This window comes from Meriones unguiculatus, chromosome 11 (assembly GCF_030254825.1).
Source record: "Meriones unguiculatus strain TT.TT164.6M chromosome 11, Bangor_MerUng_6.1, whole genome shotgun sequence".
Classification (NCBI taxonomy): domain Eukaryota; kingdom Metazoa; phylum Chordata; class Mammalia; order Rodentia; family Muridae; genus Meriones; species Meriones unguiculatus.
The window spans coordinates 62,306,736-62,320,759 of NC_083359.1; the positions used below are offsets into that span (position 1 = coordinate 62,306,736).

General features: G+C 36.7%; 1 pseudogene; it reads right to left on the reverse strand.

Annotated features, from left to right (window-relative positions):
* Positions 1 to 339: 339 nt before the first annotated feature.
* LOC110566948 (poly(rC)-binding protein 2-like) lies at positions 340 to 9,987 on the reverse strand (annotated as a pseudogene).
* Between the last annotated feature and the right edge of the window lie 4,037 nt (positions 9,988 to 14,024).

Consider the following 14,024-nt stretch of genomic DNA (forward strand, 5'->3'; position numbering starts at 1 on the left):
TTTTTTTATTGCTTCTAGCTCCATTATATGACCTTGAACTGTTTTGTTCATTTCCTTCTCCTGTTTAATTTTAGTTTCTTGTACTTTAATTTCTTTAAGGGATTTAATTCAATTCTTTTACCTGTTTGATTGTATTTTCCTGTGTTACTTTGCAAGCTTTATCTTCCTCCTGTAAGGCCTCTAATCATTTTCATAACCTCAGATTTAAAATATTTTTCTTGTGCTTTAATTGTGATAGTATCGCTAGGGTTTGCTGTGTTAAGACCATTGGTTTCCAGTGGTACTAAACTTGTGGTTCTGAGTTTTGTTGTTTATGTTCCTACCCTGGCTTCTAGCCATCTATTTTCCTCCGCTGTTCACCTTCCTGCTGGTCCCTCTGCTGGTTTCACTGTCTGTGTCCTCGGGGAGCAGGTTGAATGATCGCCCAGTTGTAAGTTGGTTTGGTGCTGCATGTGCCTCCTTGCTATGGGAAACAGTGGTTCCCAGCTCACCTCCCCTGACTTTGCTGTCTGTGCTGGTCTTTGTGTCTCTGACCCAGGTGGGCCAGGTAGATGCAGAGCCGGCAGAGAGCTCTCCAAGCCTAATAGGAGTCCAGGGCCACACAGTCAACAAATAGGGTTAATGTACTGAACCAAAGTGAAGAAAGTTCAGATATAGTACCAAAGAACATAGAAGCCATGATCATAATGAACACCATTTCCTTAGGATATTTCTTTTTGTTCTTTGTTTATTTGTTTGTTTGTTTTGTATTTCTAACTGGACTTTTTTGTATTCTCTATGCTCAAATGTTCTCATATTTCAATTTTTCCATATAACTTTGGAATATGGGTCTGAATATTTGCTTTATTTATATTTTCAAATAATTAGTTTAACACATAAGATTACAGACAAATCATTGTGTCCGTATCCAGCTCTGCTAAAGGCTCAGTTTTAAGGGAGGGTTAGGAGATGCAGCAGACTCTGTGAACTAATAGAAAATATGGCTCAGTTCCTAGTGCTTGTTGTTCTAATGCTTGTTTACAAAATCCCAGGCAACTTATTCATGGCAGCCATATCTCTGGAAGAAATCAAAGATGTTTGTTTTTTCCTTGCAAAATCAACAGCTTTCTGCATGTGATTTATTAAACATATTGCCAATTTTTTTATTATTAATTACACTTTATTCACTTTGTATCTCCTCATAAACCCCTCCCTCCTCCCCTACCAATCCCACCCTCCCTCCCCCTTCTTCATGCATGCCCCTCCCCAAGTCCACTGATAGGGGTGGTCCTCTTCTCCTTCCTTCTGATCTTAGTCTATCAGATCACATCAGGAGTACATACTGCCAATTTTAACTTAGAAAAATATTAACCTTTAGCCATTGGTGTTATGGATGATTCTTATCTATCTTTCCATGAGATATGAATCTGTATCTAGAAATGATTCAGAAATTTATCTATTCCTATGCAAACTCATTTAGCATAATATAATCCCATTTATTTTTATCTTTTTATTCATTTCTTTCCTTTCTTTATGCTTTTGTTTTGTTTTTGGTTTGGTTTGGTTTTTTTAAATGATATTAGCCCATACAATGTCTAAAATTGTTTGCTTTGTATTTCCTTATAGGTGTTCTTTAATTTGGGTCTGATACTTAAGCTTTTAGTTGTTCATTTTGTTAGTATTTGCAGCTGATGCTAGTTAGATCTGAATCCATATGCACTGGATATCCAGCATTTCTGAATGCTTTATTGAAAATAATGTTTTCTTTTTCTCTCCAATTGTATGATTTGTGGTGCAATACGAGCAGGTATTTCTTGTAATTGTTCTGCTCATTCCAACTGTTTTCTTTCTTTTTTTTTTTTTAACTTGTGGGTTACATGCATACAATGCTTTGATCACTGCATTTTCAAAGTAAAAAAACTCTGTAAAGTCCATATTTAAACTAAGGACGCATAAGTGCTATCACTGCTAACTCTCAATACAACACAATTATTATGACTGTTAAACAAACAAACAAGCAGTATTAATACTACAAAGCTCTCTTGAACATGGATATTGACTAAAAATTGCAGAGTTCAATGAAGACACTGACTTTGCTTTATAATAACAATCTTAATTTTTTGCTTCTTTTCCTTGCTGTAATATGTAATATGCTATAGGAATTTTTATATTATATTTTCAGATGATAAATTTACTATTAATATTCTGTAACCCATCTATTTTAGGTGTATTAGTTATAGCTATTTGATTTAATATGTTAGTACTATAACATATCTAAATTGGTATTATTATATTAAAGACATAGATGTCACACATAGTCTACAAACTCAGGTAAATAAGTTAGAAAATCACCTCTAGATGTAATTGGGCTTTATTTTGAATTACCTTTTGTGGAAATACATGAGCAATTCTCAGTTTAATGTTGCATTCTCATTTACATACAACTTTCTTTTAAATTTTGCTTGTTTGGGTTATATACACCAGATGTTTTGTCCTCATTAAGATGTGTAAAAAAAAATGTGTAAATACTAGCCCTGTAGGGGATTCCTTTAAGGTACTGGATTAGAAACCACATCTGTGTGACCTGGGGGAGAGGAAGAAAGAGTAAAAGAGCAGAAGATCATCTCAATGCTAATCCATGAGAAGTAAGCTTAAAAAAAAATAGAAGGGTAGTGCAAAGAATATAGATGAGATACAGTGAGACCTCCAAATACCTTTGTGGTATGCAGATATCCTGTACTCCTTGGCTCCTAGGGTGAGGGTCATGTTCATCAGTGCTTGCCAATAAGATGTTGTCCTTTCCTAAGCATGGACGCTATAGGAATGACTAAGTGGAAAGAGGCTAAGCACATTAGGGAGACATAACTAGACCTGAGTAATTAGGAGGAGAAGGACAGCTGCAAAGCTCTTACTGTAGGGATGTGGTGTGAAACAGAAGCATATTTTCGACACTTGCTCCATGGGACTAGCTTGAAGAATGTATGGAAAATTACACCTCTGCCACAACTTTGTGAATAGCACCACTGGGCCGTAAAAGTGTGCTAAACCTGACACTGTCTTTCAGATGAAGGCATGTTTTCTTGCATTAGAGATCCAGTGACAAACAGTACACATTCAAGAGGAGAACCCCTAGCAACAAAGGTAATTCTTTGATTTGGACAAAGAAAACTGTTGTAGTAAATAGATAATGAGTGTTGGACTATATTATGATTATTATTAGCCTTATAATTATTGTGGTGGTATTCTTTAACCCACTATCACAAATAGTAAAACACCCATACTTGCTAGATTTTATAACTGCTTTATTATATTGCTCTGGGCAAATATTTCTATCCATCCTGCCTCAATCACCTTACCATTCACCTTCTAATCCCCACCCAATGCCATCTTCCTTAACCATCCTCATCTGAGCTATATTTCATCCATAATCTTAGAAATACTTGCTTATGGTTTTCATCTTGGAGTTTTCTCCACCCATGCCATCCTTGGAGTGCTTCCTCGAAGCCCACGTGTTTCCTTCTCCATGCTAAACCATTGTAGTGTCCTCCTGCCTCCTATCTTCCCATCTGTCTCTCTCTACCATGATTCTCTTGAACTTCAAAGTCCAGGAATCTTACTCATGCTTACCCCATTCTGCCCTGCCCAGAAATAGGCCATCTAATCAGCCAATCAAGTAGGTTTACACAACAAGGATAGGTGTACTCAGGTAGTAATCAGCATCAAATAACAAACATCAGACTAACACCCAACAGAAAGCGTTCTTTGAAATTTGCAGTCTTAAATGTTCCAGGGATAACAAGGTTCTAGGCTGCAGGTGAGGGAAGGGGTACAGGTTTGGGACTGGTAAACTCGATGGAAAAGATGAGAGAGAAAAGTAAGAGGCAGGGGTCCTTTTATCCTGGGCCCTTCTCAGCGGTGACCAGTGATGACGTCTCTGGTGACTAGGCAACCTAGGAGTGGGCTAGTGCATCAAGGCTTGTAAACAACCATTCGTGGTTTTTCCTATATTGGAGAGGGGCATGGGAGGAAATGATGAAGGGTGGGTGGGTTTGGGAGAAAATGAGGGTGAGGGCTACAGCTGGGATACAAAATAAATAAACTGTAATTAATATAAAAATAAAAAATTAATTAAAAATGCCACATACAACAGATGTGATATGAAAGAGATTTATTGGATGGAGGTAGAGAGAGAAAAGTAAAGAGGGAAAGAGAGAGACATGGTGGAGGACCCCTAAATTCTCTCTTAAAGAAAAGAAACTACAGGTGTGTATTTGTGAGTTAGTCTTCTTTTTAGTGGAATTGATTTTTGCATCTATTTTGCATCTCTACACACATTTTGCCATTCTTGTGGCTTCGGAGAGAAAATAATTTTTCCTGCTTTGTTAAAGAGATGAACTTAGTCTTATTCTTTGTTTTGGATCCTTTATTCTAAGTGTTTATATCAGTGTCCCTCTTCTAAAAAGTCAATAGAAATAAAGAAATATTTTAAGTGTAACCATTTATTTAATCAATATAAAATTCATACTTCATGAGAAATACACTTAAAAATTTCAGATTATGTAGTAATATTTTCCTATAACCCATATATTACAATTAGTTAGTAAAGAAATATGTGCAAAAGGTAGGAGGATATTAGGAAATTCATTTACATATCTTTCAGAATGTGTAAGTTCTGTAACCTTGATTGGAAAAGCATTCTTTCTTCCAAATTTTGTTCAAGGATACCTTAGAAACTGTATAACTAATGTGAGGGTATTTGGCAATATGACATTTAAACGTAAAGACAACTAGTAGAATGGTTAAAATAATGATTTTTAAAATATATACTTTAAAAATATAGATGAAAAGAAGCAATGCAAATAGGCATTTGTATAATTGACCATTTTATTTTCCAAAAAGATAATATGACCTGTCAAATCTTTATGAATAATTGTTTTAAAATCTAAGAAAGAGAAGTCAGACTTTACCAAGAGCAGCCAGTGTTTACAATGCAAGTACTACAGAGATAATGACTAGCAGATTTCCCTAATTCAGAGCTTTTTATCAAGATAATCCGTCTCTTGTAGATAAAACATTTTAAAGTTCACATTGGCATTTTGGGTAAGATTCACAGTAGTAGATAAGTTTAATTGAATGCAAATAATGTATTTGTTTAACTTATTGTCAATATAGAACATTGAGTACTGGAGATACTTTGGTTATTTTTATAAAATGATTGGAATACAAAATTCAGCAACTCTTTGGTGAAAGCAGAAGTAATCATACAAGAAAATATTTTAAAAAATATAAAAATACTTAATTGATATAATCAACTATAATTACATAATATTTATTATTGAATGAATGATTATATAAATACACTCTAAATTTCTAGAATATTCATTAAACACACAGATAAAAATATGCACTCAGAGACTCAGAGTATAAGTGTAATACACAGAATGAACAAACTGTTCTATGGTAGAATAAAAATAGTTATATAATACTATCAAAAGCTCTTTAATGAGGTATTCTACTTGCTTAACAAAAAGGAAAATTTTCAGTCATCTTTCAACTGTAAATCAATGCTTAATCGTTATATTGAAACTAAGAGATGATTGTTGATGTAGCTAGATGTGCAGACCTTGAATCATGGTGATGAAATAATCACTTAATATACAAAATAAAAGGCAGCTTACTTGCTGATATTAATCATTCTGTAAAATCCCAAACTGGTTAGAATTTCCTAACTTTTGGGACATGTGTAATTCAGAAGTTGAATGGTTAGAATATGAGTTTACATCTTTGGTAGTTTAGTGATTCCTTTTGTAGAACTGCTGTTTCTTAGTTGGCTCTAGGACACATGCTCTTTTGTGTGACTTTGTTGCTAAATTATTGACTTCCAGAAGCAAGGGATGATCATATTGTGTTTATTCTACAATATTGTTAAGAACACTAAAGACAGAGAAGAGGAAGAGACAGAGAGGGGGAGAGAGAGAGAGAGGTTTTCATTTAGTTTGAAATCATTGTGGTACTGAATTACATGGGAGCTGCAAAAAAAAAAAAAAACAAAACAAATAAACAAACAAAAACAAAACAAAAAAACTCAACACATTCCTGACTTTACTAGAATGTTTAGATTTCACTAATACTGTGAGAATGGGAGAAATCTGAGAAATTCTGCTTGCTCACATGTGAAACAAACAAGCAAAAAATAACTTAGTCAGAGAACCTATATGTCACTCAAGATTTAGAACCAGATAATAAAATTTAGAAATGAAGTGTTTGATGATTAAGTCCTGTGACAAATAAGATTAATTTTCTTGGGCATTTTAATTCTTAATCACTTAAAATGATGGCAATACATTGGAATAACTAATAATGAAATGTGTAAAGAATGTGACTTTATATTTTCCTTTCTGGAGCCACCCACTCTACTACTCCATGTTTAATGAGTTTTGTGGGTGTTGCCACTTGGGGCTCTCTATCTCCTATTACTAAAAGTCCTCCTTAGGATCACCTTCATAGATAGCAGAAAGTTCCCATTGTGCTGGTTTTTATAATTCCTCTCAGCAGTGTCTCCCTCTATCCCATCTCCCCATCATTCAACCCTTCCCACTTCACTTTAATCTATTCTTGCCTTCTGTACCAGGAAAATTCCTTTGTCATGCACTTATCTCTCCTCTTCCTAACCTGTCCACATCTATGGATTGTAGCTTGGACATCACTTACTTAAAGGCTAATATTCTCTTATAAGGTATTACATACCATATTGGTCTTTCTGGGTCTGGCTTAGCTAATGGGATGATTTCTAATTTTTTTCTTCATTTTGCCTACAAATTTTATGGTATCTATCTATCTATCTATCTATCTATCTATCTATCTATCTATCTATCGATCGATCTGTGGGTCTATCCATCCATCCATCTATCCATCCATCTATCTCTGCAGTTGTGTAACACTGCATTATATACATGTAACAAAATTTCGCTATTCATATTTCTATAGAAGAACATCTAGGTTGTTTCTGGTTTCTGGCTCTTATGAATAGCCTCAATGAACATGGCTCTGCAAGTGTCCTTTGCAGGATGGAGTTTCATTTCGGTATATGTACAAGAGTGTTTATAGTGGGATCTTGATACAGATCAAGTCTCAACTTTCTGAGGAACTGCCATATTGAATTCCATAGAGACATAACAAATTTGCACTCCCACTAGCAATAGAAGAGTATTCCTCTTGCTCACATCCTACCTAGCATGAGCTGTCACTTGTTTTCTTATTCTTAGACACTTTGACAGGTGTAAGATAAAATCTCAAAGTACCTTTCATTTGCATTTCCCTGATGGCTAAAGATGCTGAGCATTCCTTCAAGTGTTTCTTAGCCATTTGAAATTCATCTCATGAGAATTCTTTGTTTATATTTGTACCTCATTTTTAATTGTATTACTTAAGATTTTTGTATCTAGTTTATATATTTTACATATTAGACTTCTATCCAATGTAGAATTAGTAATTTTTTTTCTCTTCCTATACGCTGCTGGTTTTTCCTATTGATAGTATTTTTACTTATACACGCTTATAAAAGTGTTTTAGTTTCATGTTGTTTCATTTATTAATTGTGTATTTTAGCACCTGAACAATAGGTGTTCTGTTCAAAAGTTGTCTGCTGGGACATTGTGTTTGAAAATATTCCATACTTCATCTTCTTCTTTTTAACACTCACATAAAATCACTGTGCCATCCATTTCTATTCACAAAGTAAAGGCTCCAGTCCATATTTTATTTTATTTTTTTGAAAAATTTCTGACCTTACAGAACTAAGCTGAAATGTACTAATATTCCACTCTTATATTTCCATGACAAACAAAAATTCTTGAGCCAAAGAAAATACACAAAAAACAAAACAAAATAATGGGTGAAGCTTATAAAACTAAATATGGATATCTCAGCATAACTTCTGAACATGGAAAGGAATTAAAATACTTTAACTCAGTGGCAGGCTCTTTGATCACCTCCCCCTGGGGGATTCAGCCTTGCCAGACCACAGAGGAAGACAATGCAGTCAGTCCTGATGAGACCTGATAGACTAGGGTCAGATATAAGGGGAGGAGGACCTTCCCTATCAGTGACCTAGGGGAAGGGCATAGAAGGAGAAGAGGGATGGAGGGAGGGATTTGGAGGAGACGAGGGAGGGAGCCACAGCTAGGATTCAAAGTGAATAAATTGTAATAAATAATTAATAAAAAATATAAAAAAAAACAAAGAGATCATGTGTGAATGATAAAGTGTGTAGAAACTGAAAACGTATGAACTATTTAAAACCTGGAATTGCTGACTGTTTAGAAACTACACAGATGGATCATAGGTGGTGGTGAACAGCAGAAAGGGGTTATGGATCTGCACTCTTCTACCTGCACCCCAGGCTACCTGTCTCTGAGGAAAGCTGGACATTGATAAGATAATTAGCCAGACTAATGCTGGCAGCAGAACCAGTGATGGTAACCTGTTGGAGTACTTTTAAAAATAATCTTTTATTTATTTTTTTATATCTCTTTCTCTCTAATCACCCCAATCCCTTCTAACACCCCAGCACCAGGTAGGAGAGAGAAAGGGTTAGTGGTAGAGCTGGTTCAATCCTCTTAGCTACTTTCTGCTGGCTATAGTCATCAGGTTCCTTGGAGCCAGTCCAGTCCTCTTTTCAGAAGATCTCCAACTCCTTGACTCACTGCATCAACAGGAACCAGAAGTTACAGGGGGAATCAGCAGCCTTGTTCTTTCTCAGAGATCCTCCACACTCACTGGCAATCATTCTCTCTCCAGAGTCCTTAGATTTAAACTATCTGCAGCTGCCAAAGAGTTTCTCTCAGGGCCCACATGAGGCAAATAGTTTGTTGCTGCGGACTCTCTGAATCAGTCCCACATCCCATAACTGGGATTAAAACAAAACCATGTTTGAATCCACAACAGTAACATGCCTATCAGTAAATCCTTCCATTGGGATTTTGCAATCCTTCCATTGCAATTTTGATCTGTGTGCCAGACATCTGACAGATCTCATTGATTTTGATGCCCTGATATCCAATTAGGCAGTCAATCAAACTATTTGAAATGGTGAATTCCTGAGAAGGAGTTTGAGCAGATTCATCCAAACCCCAATAGCCTTTCACCTCTGGAAAGCTGAATTCAATGCCACTGAATCCTGTGTTGCCGTGGGTCGTGGGCAAACGAGACTGTTGCATTGCAAACTGGTGCAGTTTGGTTAAATCTGGCTGTGGAATGGTACACTGCCCATGAATGGCATAGGCCTGACCACCTGCAAAGATGACTGGAGAACTGGAGGGTTCGGGGTCATATGAGATGGTCACCTCTTTTTGGGAGGTCTCTGACATGACCACACATATCTGTTTGACACCCTCAATGATGGAATGCAGAATGCCAGCAATAGTGATTGTCACTCAGTTGAGTTGGAGAGCATATCCCCTGCTACCTGGACCTGAGCCCCTGTACTCCCTCTTATTTTCTTGATTTTACAACCACCTTTACACTTTTTCCATTGAGAGAGCCACATTGACTAGCAGGAACCACCAGTTGTAAGGTAAATGGGGATCTGCTGGCAGCTGTGCTGTTGATCACAGAACTGCTTATATCCTCTTCCAGTTTTTCAAAAATCATAGCAAAGGCTCCGATGATGACATTAGTCCAGCCAAAGTGACTTTTTTTTTTTTCAGGACTATTCATTTCTGAGATGTTGAGATGTGTACCACCCTCCTCCTGTATCTTCTTAACAGGTTCTCCTTTCTTTCCAACGAAACCACCAACTTCCTTTCCATGCCTATGTACCCTGGTCATGAGAGTGGTGTTTCGTCCACCTTCAGTCACACTGGTGTCCATGTCTAGAGTTACAGAGAGCTGGTGGTGAGTGGCCACGTCTTTGGACACTGAAGGGTGCAGGTCAGCTGAGGGAAAAGGGAAGCAGGTAGGAATGGGCAGGGATGTAGGGGTGGACATTAGGGGAGGGACGGAAGGCAAGGAGTGGGGCACGCTTTATCTTCTTTTTTTATCTTCTTTTTTATTATTATTAGTTACATTTTATTAACTCTGTGTCCCGCTCCCTCATTCCCTTCCAACACTTTATCTTCTGCTGGCTTCAGTGTTATTGGGTTTTATGTTAACGTATGGGATACACTTATGCTTGAGACTGGTGCACAGTGAGAATTATGGATTCATTTGGAAGGACAGCCAGTGCTCTTAACTGCTGAGCTCTCAAGACTGGGTTTTTTGGTTTTGTTGTTTTGGTTTTGTTTTGTTTTTTTAAATTTTAAATTTTTATGTATTTATTTATTACAATTTATTCACTTTGTATTCCTGATGCAGCCCCCTGCCTTGTCTCCCCCCAATCCCACCCACTTCTCTCTTCTCCCACTGTGCCCTTTCACTAGCTCCCAGATAGGAAGCACCTCCTGTTCTGACTCGAGCTTATCATAGCTCATGAAGTCTCTGAGTTTCCTTAGTGCCTGTCACTATGTCTTCTTTTTTTGTTTTCCGGATTTGGATAATTTGCATATTCTTTCACAGTCCTTTAGTGAATATGGATGAGGTTTTTTCTGTCTTGTTGGTTTTCTCAAAGAACCAACTGTTAAATTGTTTCTTTTGTATTGTTCTCTTTTTTATTTTTATTTTTTTATTTCAGTCCTCCATTTATTTCTTGCCATCTGCTCCTCTTGGGTGTGCTTATTCGTTTTTTATTTCAGGTAGAGATTTGTAGAGATTTCAGGTGTCCTGGTACGTAGCTAGTGTGAGATTTCCATTTTTTTTTTTTATGTAAGTGTTTTGAACTTTTCTTTTAGCACCACTTTCATTGTGTCCTCAAAATTTGGGTAACTTGTCTATGCATTTATATGGAATTCTAGAAAGTAATTTCTTTATGTCTGTCTTTATTCCGTTTTTATTCAGTAGAGAGTTGGTAAGTTTCCATGAGTTTATAAGCTTTTTGTTGTTCCTATGTTGTTGATATCCAGATTTAATCCATGTGTTCTGATAGGATACTTGAAGTTATTTGAATTTTCCTGTATTTCCTGAGACTTGTTTTGTGTCCATGTATGTGATCAACTTTGGAGAAAGATCCATGATGTGCTGAGAAGAACATATATTCTTTTATGTTTGGGTGAAATGTTTTGAAATCCATTAGGTCCATTTATATGATAATGTCTGTTAGCTCCAGTATTTCTCTACTTGGTTTTTGCCTGGATGAACAGTCCACGGATGAGCAGACAGTGTAGTATTGCATTCTCCCAGTATCAGTGTATGTCGGTCAGTATGTGATTTAAACTGTAGTAGTGTTACTTTTACAAAAGTGTGTGCCTCTTTTAATGGGGGACATAGATGTTAAGAATTGAAATATCATCTTGGTAGATTTTTCCTTTGAGTATCCCATAGTGTCCTTTCCTATCTGTTTTGATCAGTTTTGGATTAAAGTCTGTTTTGTGTGATATTAAGATGGCTACACCATCTTGATTCTTATGTCCATCTTTTACCAGCACTTTACCTGAGGTATGTCTATCTTTGATGTTGAAGTGTGTTTTTCAAGTACAGCAAGGATGGATCTTATTTTAAGATCCACTATGCTGGCCTCTGTCTTTTTGTTGGGGAATTGAGACCATTGATATTGAGAGATATTAATGACCAGCATTTTTTGATTAATGTTATTTTGTTGGTGGCAGTGGTGTTGGGGTGGTTGTGTGTGTGTGTTTTTCTGTGCCTGTGTATAATTGTGTGGTTCTCTATCTTTTTTTTTATTTTGTTGTTATGACATTCTTAATTCCATTTGTTTTCATGGGTGTAGTTAACCTCCACATGTTGTTTTCCTTCGAGCACCTTCTGTATTGATGGACTTGTAGATATATATTGCTAAAGTTTTACTTTATCATGAAAGATCTTATGTAAGATATCATGGAATATCATTTCCTCATCCTGCTCCTTTTGGCATAAAAATAGCCACTTTTTTCCAGGTTTACCACCCTCTTCATTTCAACTTGTTGCTAATATAGGGAAAGCTCTCTCTGCAAAGTCAGGTTAATAAAAATATGTTTATGTTCAGCATACTTCATGGCCTTGCTACTCTGGGAAATTCCCCAAACATAAGCACAACCAGCCCCAGCTTCACTTTCAAGGTTAGCTAGAACTGTCTTGTCTAGCTAGTAAAATTAAATTGAGTCAGGGGTGACTACCTTGTTCCACTGTAGCCCCTGCCCCTTTGTGGGCTAATTTCAGTTTTTGCCTTTATAAATTGTCTCTAAAGAATGTTCTGAGTCTGAGCTGTGTCCCTGATCTCAATCAGTCATAGAGTATACATTCAATAAACCATCTATATCCAACTGAGATTGGTATATGAATGGTTTGTGTGGATTCATATGGAACCTAACAAATGGGCTGGGATCTATGGTCTGTTAGGGTCTGCAGCACATATTTTCAATCTCTTCTCACTTTTACAGTCATCATTGTGAAGTTGGTGTAATTCTAATGGCTCTGCCTTTATACATTATTTGATCTTTTCCCGTTGTAGCTTTTCATATTCTTGTGTGAGTGTGTGTGTGTGTGTGTGTGTGTGTGGGTGTGTGTATGTGTGTGTTATATATTTAATCTTTTGATTATTACCTCATAAGGTGACTTTCTTTTCTGGTCCAATCTACTTGGTGTTCTGCATGTTTCTTATACTTTCATAAGCTTCTTCTTTAGATTAAGGAAAATTTCATCAACATATCATTTTGATAAAAACATTATTTTGGCCTTTGAATTGGATTTGTTCTCTTTCCTGTATTACTCCTATTACTTAGGTTTGTTTTTTCATAGTTTCCCAGATTTCCTGGATGTTTTGTGTCATAGGGTTTTACATTTAACATTTTCTTTGATGAGTATCAGTTTCTTCTATTGTATCTTCAATGCCTGATATGCTCTCTTTCATCTCTGGTATTCTGTTGGTGAAGCTTGCCTCTGTAATTACTGTCCAAATTCCCATTTTACTTAATTTTTTAACTTCCAAAATTCTCTCCATTTTTGTTTTCTCATTTATTCCATTTTCATTTTCAGGTCTTAAATGGTTTTAAACATTTTCTTTAACTGTTTATTTATTTATTTATTTATTTATTTATTTGCTTTCTAAAAGGATTTTTTTTTTCATTTTCTCTAATTGTTTATTTGTTTTCCTTAATATGTTTAAAGGGAATTATTAATTTCCTTTGTAAAGACCTTTATCAACCTTATTTCATTGGTTTTAAGGTCTTTTTCTTGTGACTCAGCTATGTTGGAATAAACAGGGCCTGTTATAACCTGGGCTCTAATAAAGACATTTTGGCTGGATGCAATTGGTTGTGTTTTTATGATGGTGCCTAGGCATCTGGGTTTGGGATGATCCAAAGTTTAAGTTTCTAGGTTTCTAGATTTGTCTTTGATGAGTGTGTGTTTCCTTACTTGGTCTATGTTTTCTCTCTGAATTTTAGGAGAATGCTTTGGCTCTGTGCTGCCTATTCAGCTAGTATTTTCACCGGGAATGGCTGCTGGGTTTGAAGTCTGATAAGAAGAGGCATCTTTAGAAGAGAAGGTCTTTGTGATCTGTAGGAGATAGGGTCAGAAAGGACAGGGAGACTACAGCAGGTCTCCAGCTGCAACTGAGAATGAGTCGGGCACTACCGGACCTCAGGTGCAGCAGGAGAGGTTTGGGTCTGCCTTCAGCTGACTTGTCCTGCAGTAGCTGCCCTTTGGTTAGCATGGGGTAAATACTGGAGTTGGGGCCTGGGACAAACAACAAGTTGGGGGAACAGAGGAAGAGGGATGATTTGAAAGATCCACAAGAGTTGGCAAGGGGTAAGTAAAGGCAGCAGCTGGTGTTCTGTCTTCCCCCCTCCCCCGCCCCTGACCACACATAGTCTAGGAAGGAGACTGGGGGATTGATTTGTGAGAGAGAGAGAGAGAGAGAGAGAGAGAGAGAGAGAGAGAGAGAGAGAGAGAGGAGAAGGTATGTTGGCAGCCTCACTAGGTTTCAGGCAGGTATGGCTCATCAGTACTATCTA